At 43.3% G+C, this 17466-nt stretch overlaps 1 non-coding gene across 1 annotated transcript; it reads right to left on the reverse strand.

Moving 5' to 3' along the window:
* Positions 1 to 1470: 1470 nt before the first annotated feature.
* Positions 1471 to 1545, reverse strand: Trnas-cga. The gene has a single exon. It is a non-coding gene; the product is annotated as a tRNA-Ser (tRNA).
* Between the last annotated feature and the right edge of the window lie 15921 nt (positions 1546 to 17466).

Raw genomic sequence — 17466 nt, forward strand, 5'->3', positions numbered from 1 at the left:
TTTATATTCTGTATGGATAAACGAAACTTATGAAACTTCCTGGCAGATTAAAACTGTGTGCCCGACCGAGACTCGAACTCGGGGAAAGGCAAAGGTCCCGAGTTCAAGTCTCGGTCGGGCAAACAGTTTTAATCGGCCAGGAAGTTTCATATCAGCGCACACTCCGCTGCAGAGTGAAAATCTCATTCTGGCAACGAAACTTAGTTATTTGCTATCCTTCCTGGTGTTAAAATTTCAATGGCCAGCAGTGTAATAAATCAGTCTCTGCTATTTCCTCATGGTGGGCAGAATACATTACAAATAGTTACATAGAACATTCGGTGACAACAGAGCATATTCTCACGAATAAACGTAAAATATTTTTGACGAAACAAAAACTGCATATCACATAAATACCTTGTGGCACTCCCATAGTCATCAGAATGAGTAACAGTAACCCTAATCAGGACAGCGGTTGTAATCCTAGAGATGCATTGAAGCGTGTTGGTATTCTGAGAGACTACTAACGTCACATCACAATCAGGTCAGTTAGAGATTTACAAGCCTTTAAGGCTAACAATGACATTCCTATACGAATTTCAAAAATGGTTCAAATGGCTCTGAGCACTATGGGGAAAAACATCTCAGGTCATCAGTCCACTATAACTTAGCACTACTTAAACCTAACCAACCTAAGGACATCACACACATCCATGTCTGATGCAAGATTCGAACCTACGACGTAGCGGCCGCGCGGTTCCACAATGAAGCGCCTAGAACCAATAGGCCACACCGGCAGGCTATATGAATTTTTTTATTAATGACGTTATGTATGAAACTTCCTGGCAGATTAAAACTGTGTGCCCGACCGAGACTCGAACTCGGGACCCAGGCTGTGGCTAAGCCATGTCTCCGCCGTATCCTTTCTTTCAGGAGTGCTAATTCTGCAGGTTCGCAGGAGAGCTTCTGTAACGTTTGGAAGGTAGGAGACGAGATACTGGCAGAAGTAAAGCTGTGAGTACCGGGCGTGAGTCGTGCTTTGGTAGCTCAGATGGTAGAGCACTTGCCCGCGAAAGGTTAAGGTCCCGAGTTCGAGTCCTGGTCGGGCACACGGTTTTAATCTAGAATGAGATTTTAACTCTGCAGCGGGGTGTGCGCTGATAAGAAACTTCCTGGCAGATTAAAACTGTGTGCCCGACCGAGACTCGAACTCGGGACCTTTGCCTTTCGCGGGCAAGTGCTCTACCAACTGAGCTACAGAAGCACGACTCACGGCCGGTACTCACAGCTTTACTTCTGCCAGTACCTCGTCTCCTACCTTCCAAACTTTACAGAAGCTCTTCTGCGAACCTTGCAGAACTAGCACTCCTGAAAGAAAGGATATTGCGGAGACATGGCTTAGCCACAGCCTGGGGGATATTTCCAGAAAGAGATTTTCACTCTGCAGCGGAGTGTGCGCTGATAAGAAACTTCATGGCAGATTAAAACTGTGTGCCCGACCGAGACTCGAACTCGGGACCTTTGCCTTTCGCGGGCAAGTGCTCTACCAACTGAGCTATCGAAGCACGACTCACGGCCGGTACTCACAGCTTTATTTCTGCCAGTACCTCGTCTCCTACCTTCCAAACTGTACAGAAGCTCTTCTGCGAACCTTGCAGAACTAGCACTCCTGAAAGAAATGATATTGCGGAGACATGGCTTAGCCACAGCCTGGGGGATGTTTCCAGAATGAGATTTTCACTCTGCAGCGGAGTGTGCGCTGATATGAAACTTCATGGCAGATTAAAACTGTGTGCCCGACCGAGACTCGAACTTGGGACCTTTGCCTTTCGCGGGCAAGTGCTCTACCAACTGAGCTACCGAAGCACGACTCACGGCCGGTACTCACAGCTTTACTTCTGCCAGTACCTCGTCTCCTACCTTCCAAACTTTAGGGAAGCACTTGCCCGCGAAAGCCAAAGGTCCCGAGTTCGAGTCTCGGTCGGGCACACAGTTTTAATCTGCCAGGAAGTTTCATATCAGCGCACACTCCGCTGCAGAGTGAAAATCTCATTCTGGAAACATCCCCCAGGCTGTGGCTAAGCCATGTCTCCGCAATATCCTATCTTTCAGGAGTGCTAGTTCTGCAAGGTTCGCAGAAGAGCTTCTGTAAAGTTTGGAAGGTAGGAGACGAGGTACTGGCAGAAGTAAAGCCGTGAGTACCGGCCGTGAGTCGTGCTTCGGTAGCTCAGTTGGTAGAGCACTTGCCCACGAAAGGCAAAGGTCCCGAGTTCGAGTCTCGGTCGAGCACACAGTTTTAATCTGCCAGGAAGTTTCATATCAGCGCACACTCCGCTGGAGAGTGAAAATCTCATTCTGGACGTTATGTATGTTGCCACTCTGGACGAGAGATACCAAATTGGCGGCAATAATGCCCTGGCACAGAGGTATTCTCCATAATTTCGCAGGTCGTAAGTGCAGTTAATTACGAAATTCGTAATTTTCACCGAAATGGTGTTTCCTGCTGTAAGTGAGCATTTTACGGTAACTTTGAGCGAATTTTAGCACATTACGTGTAACACACCAGGGAAGCGTCAGGAAGCGGTTCTGGTCATTCGAAGGAGTGACTGATTGGCAACATAACATAACTGGATAGCCTGACCAAAACTGTGCAGATTAGCGCAGTTAGGACGGCAGTAGTAAGCAGACCCTCTGTGCAGTCGGCCTTTTTTTGGGAACTCGAGCTTCTTAATAACATCCACAGCAAAATCTCTCCCTGACTTGGGACCGATTTCTTTTGGTGTTACGACGCAAGGCTGGTTCTATCGGTGAGGAGGAGAACACTGAAGGCGCAATAAGTGAACACGTGTCTCGGCTTATCCGTAGATACTCGACCGTTTCTGAGAAAACGACCGTCAAAGTTTTCAATGTAATTTACATGCCTTTAACCGCACGGTGATCTCAACTGAAATGGTGGAACAGTGGCTAGCGTCCTGGCTTTTCACTTTTGTGCCCCTTATTTGAAACCCGATTACTGTTTTCATTTATTTTATTTATTTCCATTTCTCGTTTATCTACACATGTTTCTATTTATTTTTGTGGATACAAGGAGTTTTATTAATTGTAAAATTACAACTGGGCCTCACAATGTGTGTCACTATATGTATATATATGTGTGTATGTGTGTGTGTGTGTGTGTGTGTGATATTTTCAGGGGTTACAGTGTTTCTAAATTATCATATCGTTATATTTCATGCTCATATCAACTCTTATATTTAGTTTTACATCTCATTTTTTCGTTATTTCATCAGAAAAATTTTGAGTGTTCAGTCGTATGAGACCGATCATAAAAACATTCGAAACATTGCAATTCCGAAGGCCACGAGCATCGTGCAAAGGCAGATTTGACACAGAGACATTTGTTCGTACAAATCTCCTCACTCGGGAAAGTAAACACGTTACCATTGCTTAAGATTTCACCCGTTGGTAATAACTTCGAGGCAACCGACGCATAACGCGTCACTTTATCGAAAACTGGCGCTTGCAATTGATTATGAATCAAGATACTCTACAGGGATTTCACCAAAAACTGTCTCAAATAATTTTCTCGTTCATTTCTCTTTTCTTCCCTTTATTCCTCTGACTCAAAATTAGTAGACTAAGAAGGACAACATTATTACAGTATACACTGGAAAACATTCTTTTAGTAATCTTCTACGTACATGGGTACATAAATGAAAAACAAAAATTAAAATTACAATCGGATTTCGAACACGGAGCGCAAAAGTGTGAACCCGGTACTCTTTAAATTGTCACTGCTTCAGTTGAATTATTTACTGGCTAAAATGCACGTAATGTGCTTGGAAAACTTTGACCGTCATTGTCCCACAAACGATCGAGTATCTACATGTAAGGAAAGACAGGTGGTCTCTTATTTTGACGCCTTTTCCACTCAACGAAGTTTCTGGAAAATTAAGTCATGACATTTGCCGTGTTATCCTCGTGAGTTCTACAGGAGCCACAAGGACGGAAAAAATATTGGTGGTTAGGCACAGGAACAGTTAAAGATCTTGCTCACTAGTTGTGACAATCATGACATCCGTAACTACGATGGGAACTCGTAATTACTGTAGCTTCCAGACCACTGATGCCTCCATGCTTCCCGAGCTAATCATCCGTGATGTACTGGCATGTGCCATCTTCACACAGGATGTTTCTCGCTCACATTCAGTATATGTTTCATTTCTTCACTTTGTGCGTGTATACTGGTTACTTATGTGTGTGGTTTATCTTGATTAACCAGACTTTGCCTGCAAGTCCAGTGATAACAGTCTCACACCCATGCAGTTTTTCCATCGGTTTCAGTGGGCTTATAAAAGTGTGTGAGCTTTGTTGCAGAAGTATTTGTGGGTTTTTCATCAAATTATACATATTTAATTGACTCTCTTATTTAAGGAGATTTTTGCCAGCTCTTTTCGTGCTTAATCTATCGTCACACCTGATCTACTCCTCAGTGACTGTGAAGAATCATGCTTGCATTATGAGATGAATTCGATGGTTTAAGTATGTTCCGAGTAGGGATTAGGATACTGGCTCTTCGTTTCGAAGGCACACTGCTGCAAACGTTCCTTTTTAGAAGCCTGCAGAGAAGTTTAGGTCCCAGCGGGCGTCACTTTCATCGTAGACATAGCAACGGTCTGTCGTAACATGTGTATTGGCCAATCGTGGGTCGGGAAATAAGGCCATCACGTCAGTAATTACGGCAGTGAGTTTCTTCTGGTGAAGAAGCTGGTCGAAAGCTCGAGATTTTATTCTAATCTGATGCAACAGGAAAACCGAGAGTGCCTCGTACTATAAAATTTCTCATGTTGATTCATGACAGCCCACACGCACCAGGAAGAAAATACGAGCACCAGAAAGTTTAAGAATATTCTTTCGAAAGTGTGGAAATAAACTCAAGAAGGGCATAAAATCTGGGACCTAGTTCCGTTGGCGGCTGCCGTAACTGACTGGGACTGATGTCGTTTCGCGGTATTTGCAGATCATAGGTACATCCAAGTACCTTCCATACACTGAGTTTTATATCTGTGATCAGCGGCGTTCTCCGGAGGCCCGCCTTCTATGCTTATTGAGTGGCGGTCTGCCAGCAACCGTAAAACCTCGCATGCCAGTCTGCACAGACTTAGAAGTATCCAGCTCTTTCCATGAACGCCTGCCCTCAACCAAGATTAATATATGTGAGGGAGCGAGTCCTTTTTGAATATAAAATGTTGATACAGACTACAGTTTACGATGCTCTGACCGTGTGTTTTCCCTTCACCATAAGACTTCGTCTGATATTTCATATGATTTGTCCGTATGCCGTTAATTTTTTTTAATACTGCGCGATACCCTCATTTAAGAAACACTGTGGCAAAGATCTGAAAACTCTTTTCTATGGTGTGTTTCAGAAATTGTCTTAAATTCAGTTTTCTCTTCCGTGACCCGGACAACCACTGATGCTGTTTAAAGAGGCGCTCAATCAAATCGATGAATCATTGGTTTCTGCGCTATCAGTTACACTTGAAATTCTTAATTTTCAACGTGAGTTTATCATATGTTTGTTTTGCAAGTAAACTGCATGGGTACGTTTCGTTAGTATATAGTTTGTAGCAATTTCCTGTCCTTGAAACACCAAAAACATTCTTCTGTAAATTTACGTCGTTGAAGTATTATCTCAAAATAAGTTTTAGACTTTTAGGACTCCTCAGATTTAAATAACTTCTTAAGATGAATTTAACAGGTTAGTTCAAATTCCACAGGAGCCACAGTTAAAATAATATTCTTTTTTGATGTATAACGTAGTAGACGTCGTTCAGTTAGTATTTCATATTTTTAAAAAAGACTTTTACGCAATCTTTGTTCACCAAAAATACTCAAAGATAGGACATGTAATAAAGAAGAATTCGTAACTCATTACATTAGAGTGAATTTCATTCGACAATGGCCAAGAATACACTAAATACGTTTTGAAAGACATACGTGACATTGAATATTCATTTATTAATTTTATTATAAAATCATAATCACCGCAGGAGATTCTTTGTAGATGATGATATCATTGACCTTCTAGTATAGTCATTACAAGATGCAATTGAAAGAAAACGAGCCCTCAGTCACTATTTTTAACAAATGAACCTGCTTTCAGCACTGATAGGAGTGTCTTCTTCAGAATTTAAAACAAAGAATGGTCTATATTCTATAACATGGTCATAGAATTATGACTAAAAACGTATGAGAGGGTGTAAGTACGGAATCATCGTAAAAGACTGACAGTACTTATATGTCATTTATAAAATAATAAATATGCCAAAATGGCATTAGTCACAAAGACATTTACGCGGGCATCTCAGTCAGTTTTGCAACCAGCACCACGCAAGTAACGAGCAGCCCTTAGCGGCTCGCCATCACAGTTTTCTTTATCTTAAATATGACCGAGGGCTGTTTTTCTTTCTATTGTAACTATTCACGGTCTCTGAAAGTGCAGCCATGTACAAAATTTTGCATTATAAGGTAAATACTAACTGCAAAATGATTGAGACAAGACATCTGTATGGTGCGAAAAGTGGCAACTGACTCTGTATAATGAAAAATATTCACGTGAGTACTAAAAGAAATCCCTCAAATTTTGGTTACACGATAAATAATACAAATCTAAAGGCTGTCACTTCAACTAAATATCTAGGGATAACAATTACTAAGAACTTAAACTGGAACAATCACATAAATGACGTTGTGGGTAAGGCGAACCAAAGTTTGCGTTGTACTGGTAGAACGCTGAGAAGATGCAACAAATCCACTACAGCCTGTCTCCACTGCATTTGTTTGTCTACTGAGTGAGTATTCAGCTCCTTACCAGAAAGAATTGACGAAGGACGTTGAAAAAGTTCGAATGTGCGCAGCTCGTATTTTGGTCCTGCTACCGCGTAACTAGGAAGAGAATGTCACGAATATAGTATGCGATTTGGGATGGCAGTCAGCAAAACAAAGGCGTTTTTCGTTGCGGTGAGACCCTTCGCGGAATTTAAATCACAAACTTTCTTCTCCGAATGCAAAAATATTCTGTTGATGTTCACCTACATAGGGAAAAATGATTATCGTAATAGAATAAGTGAAATCAGAGCTCGCACGGAAAAATTTAAGTGCTCGTTTTTCTCGCGTGTTTTTCTAGAGTGAAAGAGTATGGAAAGAGCGTGAAAGTGTTTTGATGAACTCTCTGCCAGACATTAATGTGTGAATTGCAGAGTAATCATGTAGATCTAGATGTAGGAGACGTAGTATAGCCTGAGTCTTCTTTTTGCGGTGGACGGCCGTCGACCACCTGTGTATTGTATCCGGCTGCGTGATAAATTCGTGGCGCGCGAAGAATAGCCGTCAGCGCCCGCTATATCTGCACCCACAACAAACAAAACACTTTGTAGTTCGCCTTACACAAAAATATTATCATAATAAAGTCAATGGATTACTTATGTACAGTGCCACACGTCGTGTAAGCGGCAAAGTTCTCCGTGATGCTGCGCAACGTCTGCATTAGTGTGTACACCATCCGTACAAAACGTTCCAAGACTGATTTTATTTCTGGCGCATAAGCGACGTCAGCGAAGTTGTAAATAAAAGATAGTAAACAAAAGATGTGTACTCATTTAATCAGTCAGGAGTAGGCAGTGTCAAGTAGTGGACGAGTGGTGAAGCGTGTCGATGTTCTTTTCTAAAGAAAATCACATGGTTGTATGAACGTTCAGTGGGCTGTAGGGGCAGTGTTGCATCTAGAGGAAAGTGGATATAGGATCACGTGATGCTCTTTTGGTCGGTGCTTCAGTCGAGTGATTGATTTTAGAATTACGTGAAGGAATGTGCAGTTGAGACCGTCATAAGTAGTTTACACCATTTTCTACTGTTTTGTTGTTGTTAAACACGAGGTTGTACTTTGAGTAGCATTTGTAAATATTTCGCGTTCTGCACATTGCTGAATAATATGTTAAAGCTATCTGGAATATACTGTTAATTCTTCAGGTACAGAACTTTATAGTGAGTAAAATGCTACGTATTTCAGATCTATTTATATAATATGTTGACAGTTAAGACATACTTCGTCGGTCGTGCACCATTCTGTACCTTGAAACAGATGAAGGTCTCTCATCATGCAACATATCATACTTGCAAATGAACTGAGACTTTTTATGTCTGATTAGTTTTACTCGTCTTGAAAATGGATATTTGTGTTAGTTTACAGTAGGTCTATTTTCTAATGCATTTAACTCGTAACTGGTTTTTGATAATACTTCTGCTTAGTGAATATTGGTGTGTAGTAGAGTTGTAATGTAACAGATAGACTATTAAATACAATATTGTCAAGTTTTTCTCTATTTCGAGGATTTTGAATTTTAATAGAATATATATTTCTAGGTACATGATCACTTTCCACCGTGGGACATATTTCCACATTTGGAAAACCCTTAATTTTCCGGAGAATTTTTTGTAATTTCGGAACATAAAAAATGAACGCCACCTTTTAAAAATGGAACAAGAAAATATACTGAACTCCTATTACAGGACTGGCTACGGTAGAAAGTCAGAAAAGTTCTTCGAGCAGCAACACACTCGGCTACGCAACTAGGGTGTGGTCTAAGGCGCTACAGGCATTGGCTGTGCGGCTGGTCCCGGCGGAGGTTCGAGTCCTCCCTCGGGCATGGGTGTGTGTGTTTGTCCTTAGGATAATTTAGGTTAAGTAGTGTGTAAGCTTAGGGGTTGACTTACCTTAGCAGTTAAGTCCCATAAGATTTCACACACATTTGAAATTTTTTTTTTTAACTAGGACGCGGGAGGGGGAGGGGGGCCAGGAAAGACCATATAGGAGAGGTGAAGATTTATCCACGATCTTAATTTTTCGCTGTTACTCCTGTATCGAAACTTTTTGGACTGTGGTTGTCAGACATTGCATTATTTATTCATTAACATTTATGGAATTTTCCGTCGGTATTTGGAGACCATAGACATTTGAAAAACTGAAATAGGACTACTCAGTATTCACGTTCCGCGATAATATATTTTTCTAGTTCGCTATGAACCGGTCTTCCGCCTGTAGTTTCATAACGAGCTAGGAAATAAACATTTTTGTGAACGATCAATACGAGTGTTTAATTTTTAATAGTATGTTGAGTCTACAAATATTTCTTCGAAACTTCTTTCCTTTTTTCTTTTTTTATTACGTATACAACTAATAGGATAAACAACTCCTTCACAATCAATCCAAACAAACTGGCTTCCATGTCCTTTAAATAGCATAAAATCTCTCACTCTTGCTCAAATAATAAAGCAACAAAATTTTCCCTTTGACCCATAAATTTGAAAAGTCTCATTTTGAATATTCTGAACGGCTCTATGAAGAGTTGTCTTGGGAACGTTGGGCTGGATACTGGCTTTCCTAGATCCATTTCCTTTTTTAATACAGCTGTCACTGCCTCTTCCGTATTTCCTGTCGACCAACTTCGAATATTAGTTTTGCATTCGTATCTTCTAACCACATACGAAAAAAGAGTTGTCATTAGCAACAATATGGAAAACCTCAAAATATGATAGTGTACATTACAATTGCTACAATGAATATGAAAACTAAAAAGGAAACACCAGGAAAGATTGGTACGCTGCCTGGCGCAGAACGGACCCTCGTTCCGTTCCACATTGGTCCGTTTCACGCCCGTTTTGAGGTTGGATACAGTTCAGAATCCACAAAGTGCGCTGCGAAATAAACGTCGTCTAAAAACATTAACATAAAGGGCCTATAATATGTTTTAAGATTATAAAAAAGAGAATACTAGTAGATAAGACGTTATCGCTTATGTCGCAGATAAAAGAGTTACTAATATTGCAATACGCATGCGAAAAACAAGCACAAATTCGTTACAGATACCACAGTCAAAGCCAGCCGGAGTGGCCGTGCGGTTCTGGGCGCTACAGTCTGGAACCGAGCGACCGCTACGGTCGCAGGTTCGAATCCTGCCTCGGGCATGGATGTGTGTGATGTCCTTAGGTTAGTTAGGTTTAATTAGTTCTAAGTTCTAGGCGACTGATGACCTCAGAAGTTAAGTCGCATAGTGCTCAGAGCCATTTGAACCATTTGAACCACAGTCAAAACCAAACTCCTCTAACAACGGCTACTTACCGTATTTGCTGCTTGGATAACAGTTCCTGAATGTAGTTCTAAAGTGCACCACGGTGCATCCAAAATAAACCCCTAGTTCCGTTGTGCCCTGTGGTTCCATCGCGCCCGGTTTTCCCTATATGTTCAGTGTTATACCGAAAGAAATATTGAATGGTTCAAATGGCTCTGAGCACTATGGGACTTAACATCTGAGGTCATCAGTCCCCTAGAACTTAGAACTACTAAAACCTAACTAACCCAAGGACATCACACACAGATCCATGCCCGAGGCAGGATTCGAACCTGCGACCGTAACAGTCGCGCGGTTCCGGACTGCAGCGCCTAGAACCACGTGGCTACCGCGGTCGGCGAAATATTGAATATACGGAATGTTAACAACACATTACAGAATCGCAATACGGCGAAATCACTTGTAACACTGTTGACCAGTCTGGTGTGACAGTTAAAAACAGCAAAAATTAACAGGAATTCTTAAATTCCGCCTTTAAGAAATCGTACACGCATGAGAATCGTACAGACATACCGTCGTTTGACCATTGCACAGACCCCCGTATGGACGACATAGTAACAAACATCTATGACGTAAAGAAACAACTGGAAGAGTTAAATGTCAGTAAGTCATCAGGTCCTAAAGGAATCCCAGTTCGATTTTAAAAAGACTATTCTACAGCACTATCCCCTTATTTAGCTTGCATATATCCTCAATCAAAAAGTCAGTATAAATTTTAAAACTTAATAAACCACGGAATAATGTAGATAGAGAGGTAAAATTTCCAGGCGACTGGGATTAAGCAAATAAGAAGAGTTAAATAACGGAGCCGAAAAATTACAGGCCAGTATCCTTATCATCGATTTGTTGCAGAATCCTTGAACATACTTTCATTTCGAATATAATAAATTTCGTTACGAGGGAAATGTTTCTGTCGGCAGATTGGCACAGTTTTAGAAAACATCGTTAATGTGAAACTTAGCTAGCCTTCATCTCACATGAGGATGAAGCTCAACAGGTAGGTTCCATATTCCTAGATTTCCGTAAAGCTCTGAATCTCTGTTTCCATCATCTTGTATGTAAATAGCCTGTGTTAACCATGGTGTTTTGGTACGCCTTGCACATAGAAAACCCTATCCTCTGTGGTGTATAATGGATTGCCGGCCCTCAGGGGCTACCTTGGCTCCGGCATAGCAACCACGAAGATAAAACTGGGTGATCAAAAAGTCAGTCTAAATTTTAAAACTTAATAAACCACGGAATAATGTAGATAGAGAGGTAAAATTTGACACACATGCTTGGAATGACATGGGATTTTATTAGAACAAAAAAAAAAAAAAAAAAAAAAAAAAAAAAAAAAAAAAAAAAAAAAAAAAGAAAACAAAGTTCACAAAATGTCCGACAGATGGCGCTGGACAGCAAAATGTCAGTGACTGCGCATGACAATCGTGTATAAAAGGAGCTGTAATGAGAGAGAGAATCAGATGCGCCAGCAGTCGCAGCATTTTGACGTTACCTGAAAAGGCGCTTTTAGTGAAGCTGTATTATTAGAATGGGGAATGTGCTAGTTCAGCGTTACGATCCTATCGCCATAGGAAGGGGATTCGAACGCGTAAAGGTGCGTTGACAAATGCAGCTGTGGTGAGAATGATTTCGAAGTTGGAAGCCACGGGTTGTTGAGACGATAGACCCCATAGTGGCCGGCCTAGCACAAGGCGTAATGCTGCTGAGACAGTTCAGGAAGAAATGGAGACTGTAGTGGGTTCGTCTATGCATGGGGAAGGCAGCGCTCGTGCAGTCGCACGTCGCACCGGTATTCCATTGGTATTCCATTGGTTGGCGCTTAGGCGTACCTTCCGATGCTATCCGCACAAAATCCTTCGGCATCATGAACTTTTACCTGGAGATTTAGTGAAGTGGACGGCATTTGCGGCGTGTGCGTTTCAAAAGATGGCGGAAGATGACGATTGTTTGAGTAACGTGTTGTGGACCGACAAAGCTCATTTCACGCTCCGAGGGTCTGTCAACGCCCACAACTGCCGAATTTGGGCTACCGAAAATCCTAGAACTATCGTGGAAACTTCATTGCATGACGAGAAAGTCACGGTAGGCTAGATTTACCACATCTACCGTTATCGGGCCGTTTTTCTTCGAGGAAATAAGTGATTCTGGTTTTGTAACTGCTACCGTGACGGGTGAGAGGTACGCCGATATGTTACAGAATCTCATCATTCTCATCATCTCCAGCCTGGCTGATAAACACCTGCTGGAACGTGCGATGTTTATGCAGGATGGCGCTCTACCCCATATTGCTAGACGCGTGAAAGATCTCTTGCGCGCTTCGTTTGGTGATGATCGTGTGCTCAGCCGCCACTTTCGTGATGCTTGGCCTCCCAGATCCCCAGTCCTCAGTCCGTGCGATTATGGGCTTTGGGGTTACCTGAAGTCGCAAGTGTATCGTGATCGACCGACATCTCTAGGGATGCTGAAAGACAACATCCGACGCCAATGCCTCACCATAACTCTCGACATGACTTACAGTGCTGTTCACAATATTATTTCTCGACTACAGCTATTGTTGAGGAATGATGGTGGACATATTGAGCATTTCCCGTAAAGAACATCATCTTTGCTTTGTCTTACTTTGTTATACTAATTATTGTTATCCTGATCAGATGAAGCGCCATCTGTCGGACATTTTTTGAACTTTTGTATTTTTTTGAGTCTAATAAAACCCCAAGTCATTCCAAGTATGTGTGTCAATTTGTACCTATCTATGTACATTATTCCGTGATTTATTCAGTTTTCAAATTTATACCGACTTTTTGATCACCCTGTATTAGAGAGATTAAAAAAAAAAAAAACCGTCTTCAGGCCACAAGTGGCCTATCGGGACCATCCGACCGCCGTATCATCCTCAGTTGAGGATGTGGAGGCCGGCCGTTGTGGCCGTGCGGTTATAGGCGCTACATTCTGGAACCGCGAGACCGCTACGGTCGCAGGTTCGGATCTTGCCTCGGGCATGGATTTGTGTGATGTCCTTAGGTTGGTTAGGTTTAAGTAGTTCTAAGTTCTAGGGGACTGATGACCTCAGCAGTTGAGTCCCATAGTGCTCAGAGCCATTTGAACCATTTGAGGATGTGGATAGGAGGGGCGTGTGGTCAGCACACCGCTCTCCCGGTCGTTATGATGATTTTCTTTGAGCGGAGCCGCTACTAGTCGGTCGAGTAGCTCCTCAATTGGCCTGGCGAGGCTGAGTGCACCCCGAAAAATGGCAACAGCGCATGGCGGCTGGATAGTCACCTATCCAAATGCCGACGACACCCGACAGCGCTTAACTTTGGTTATCTGACGGGAACCGGTGTATCCACTGCGGCAAGACCGTTGCCATTAGAGAGATTAGGGTTCGTTTTTCCCTCACACTATTTAGAAGTGGAACAGGGGAGGAAATGACTATTAGTGGTACATGATACCCTCGAGCACGCACCGTACGGTGACTTGCGGAGTATGTATGTAGAAGTAGATGTAGCAGAAATGAATAAATAAATAATTTAAGAAATGAAACTTTAGGTTCCATGTAATCTTGAGATCTAGCACGTCCTGAGGAAAGAACGTTGTTATTTTGGCTACCCAGTCAAATCATTTGAGGGGAGGTACTTGTGACTGCCTTGACAAGAGCTGGTCTTACACAAAAAGCACTGGAAGCGAATATCGGGAAAAGTCAGGCTTTAGTTGATTGCCTTGGAGTTGTGACAAGTTTAACCCCGTCTTGCAGGTCGAAGTGAGAGAATTTGTCCGGGTCCACCAACAGACGTTCCCAATCAGTTTCGCGGAGCAGTAGGATATGTCCGTAATTTCTATCGCGTGCCACATGTCGCCAGAAGTGCGATGATTGAGGCTGAGGCATGAACGAAAGGAACGTTCCAGTATTGTGTTGGACTTACTGTGCGCTCTTTGGTGTATTTCCAAAGGCGTATGGAGTTCAACCGATGCAGTCGACAGAGTTCCAGACACAGGATACACCCCAGCCAGATGATGTAACTGTGGTGGACTGCCGGAAGCTGTTATCCTCGATGTCAGCGGCTGGAAGGAAAGCGCCCACTTGAAAGGCCTGTATAACAGTCATTACTGCCTGGGGGGCAGGCTGGGTGGCCCACCCTCAGCGTATACAATTATGGGGCGCCGCAGCTGCCAACTTGGCAGACCGCCCCCTCAAAGGGCCCGGCCGCCGGGAAACAGCGGCCTTCTGGACGGCCGATCAAAGCGTCGTGTGACTGCGCTGCGGGTTCATTGGGCCGCAGCCGGCCGCCGGCGCCTTTGTCGCAGAGACCACCCTCCCTGACGGCGCCGCGAGCCGGCGGGATTACGTGGATTACGCTGTCCACATGTTCCAGCTTAATACATTTCGGCAGTGACACCGCAGCCACCCCAGAACTACGCTAGAAAGGTTACGTCCTCACGAAACTACACACGTTCTGGCACCACTGTTGCTCTGGGAGATGGCTGATCGGAACTACAAAATATGAAACATTAATTCACTTTATTACAAGAATGATATAAGATTTATTTAACTTTATGCACGAGTCTGTCGAATAATTGGAGCTGTCTTTGGACTTGAACCACACAATTACAAACTTTTATCTTGAAGTGCTAGTTTAACATTTACCAAAACACAGACTTGAACAGCACTGGTGTCCTAACTGATGATTTCATCGGAGGTCCCGAGCTGATGAAAGCTCGGCACTACACCAAGGTGACAAAATCTACGGACCTCTTTTGTCTGGTGTACTGCATCAGCTCGGCGTGGCATGGACTGGAAAAGTCGTCAGAAGTCACCTGCAGAAACACTGATCCATGCTACCTCTATAGCCGTCAATAGGATTTTGTCCACGAATTAACCTTTCGATTATTTCTCACAAACGATCGATAGCATTCGTGTCGGGCGATCTGGGTGGCCAGGCTACGAGTGTTAGCTCGCATTGTCCAGAGCATTCTCCAAACCGGTGACATGGTGCAGTAACATCCAAAAAAATTACATCGCTGTTTGGGAACATTGCTGCAAATGGTCTCCAGGTAGCCGAACATAACGATTTCCTGTCAATGAACGGTTCAGTTGGACCAGAGGATGCAGTCCATTCCATTTAAACAAAGCCCACGCCATTATGGAGCTACAAGCAGCTTGCTCAGTACCTTGTTGACAAGTTGGATGCACGACTTCTAGGGGTCGACACCACCCTCGAACCCTGTCATCAGCTCTAATGAGTGTTATCGGACTTCTCTGACCAACCCAAGGGTTTCCAGACGTCCAGGTCACGATCCTACGACAGGCGCTGTAGGTGATGTGCTGTTAGCAAAGGCAATCGCGTCGGTCGTCTGCTGCTACAGCCCATTAACGCAAAATTTCGCCGCATTGTCTTAATTCATCCGTTTGATGTACGTCCCTCAAGGATTTCTGCGGTTATTTCACGGAGTGTTGCTTGCGATCGTTCACTGAAGGGCGTCGGCCTCTGTGTTGCTCGCGGTGAAAGGTAAAGCCTGAAATTTGGGATTCTCAGCAAACTCTTCACCCTTTAGATTTCGGAATATCAAATTTCCAGGCAATTTTGAAAATGGAATGTCCCATGCATCTAGCTCCAATTACTATCCCACATTGAATGTCTGGTAATTGCTGTTGTGCGGCAAGAATCACGTCGGAAACTTTTTCACATGGATCACCAAAGTTCACATGACAGCTTCGCCATTGCACTGTCCTTCTGTAGCTGGTTACGCGACACTACCGCTATCTGTAGATGTGCATATCACTACCCCATAACTTTTGTCACACCAATGTACATCGAATACTGTACGACAGCACTGCGGTTCTGGGAGAAGGCTCCTATTTTTAGGAGCGCCTCCAGTTAGTGGCTGTAGAATTCAGCGGGTCATTGCTAATACCTGTGGTATAGATATGCATTGCCGTCTTTGCTGTGGAGCCGCGATCTTTGGACGATACCACATAACATAATTGCTAGACTTCAAATTTGCATTACCTATGAAAGCAAATCCGCAGGTTCCCTGTTTGAAGACTATGGACTCTCACAAACAAAATTCTGACCCGCGAAACAAATTTAAGAACACGATCTAACTGCAGAATTATAGAGAAAATTAACTTGGCGGTTAACAGTCACTATAACACCTCAGCGACTTAGAACTGACAAAGCACTGCAAAATTGTGTTCAAATGAAAATTTGCAACCATGTCAGATCCCTCTCCAACCATAATATTGTTCGCAAATCGTAACTTATAACCACTTGCAGTACAATGGGTATGAACGCCTACACTATTATAGCAATGCACAAGATAAGTGCCGCCGAATATACACACTTTCTGTAGAACAAGCCTAGCGTCTCTCTGAACTGCATCTCCATCAGAGCCTACCAAACCTGTTTACGAGAAGAGGATGTATAATATTCATGTTAACTTGGGGTCAATTGCACTGAAGCGTCAAGGAACTGGTATAGGCATGCGAATTGAAAATACAGAGATATGTAAACAGGCAAACTACGGCGCTGCGGTCGGCAACGCCTGTATAAGACAACAAGTGTCTGGCGCAGTTGTTAGATAGTTTACTGCTGCTACAATGGCAGATTATCAAGATTTGCGTGCGTTTGAACGTGGTGTTATAGTTAACGTAATGGGACACAGCGCCTCCGAGGTAGCTGTGAAGTGGGGATTACCCGTACGACAATTTCACGAGTGTGCTGTGAATATCAGGGATCCGGTAAAACATCAAATCACCGACTTCGCTGTGGCCGGGAAAAGATCCTCCAAGAACGAGAACAGCGACGACTGAAGAGAATCGTGGCAGAAGTGCAACCCTTCCGATAATTGCTGCAGATTTCAATGCTGGGCCATCAACAACTGACAGCGTGCGAACCATTCAACGAAAGATCATCGGTGTGGGCTTTCGGAGCCGAAGGCCCACTTGGGTACTCTTGATGACTGCACGTCATAAAGATTTACGCCTCCTCTGGGCCAATCAACACCGACTTTCGGCTGTGATAACTGGAAACATGTTGCCTGGTCGGACGAGTCTCATTTCCAATTGTATCAAGGCCCAGTTTCAAAATTCCATTATGGAGAACACCCATCAAATCCTGTGTAGGAACAAAGGCAAGTAATCTTACAGCTCCACTAGCTGATCACTGGCATAAAACACGGCGTCGTCGTTGTGGCGGCATGAAAATGTGTCCTGACTGATAGAATAAGACTACATTCGGAGCCTTGCCCAGGAAGTCCACCAGGAGTGAACTGTTCGTCGTGGCTCGAGCGACGGCCT

The sequence above is a fragment of the Schistocerca piceifrons genome, chromosome 4 (assembly GCF_021461385.2).
Source record: "Schistocerca piceifrons isolate TAMUIC-IGC-003096 chromosome 4, iqSchPice1.1, whole genome shotgun sequence".
NCBI lineage: Eukaryota > Metazoa > Arthropoda > Insecta > Orthoptera > Acrididae > Schistocerca > Schistocerca piceifrons.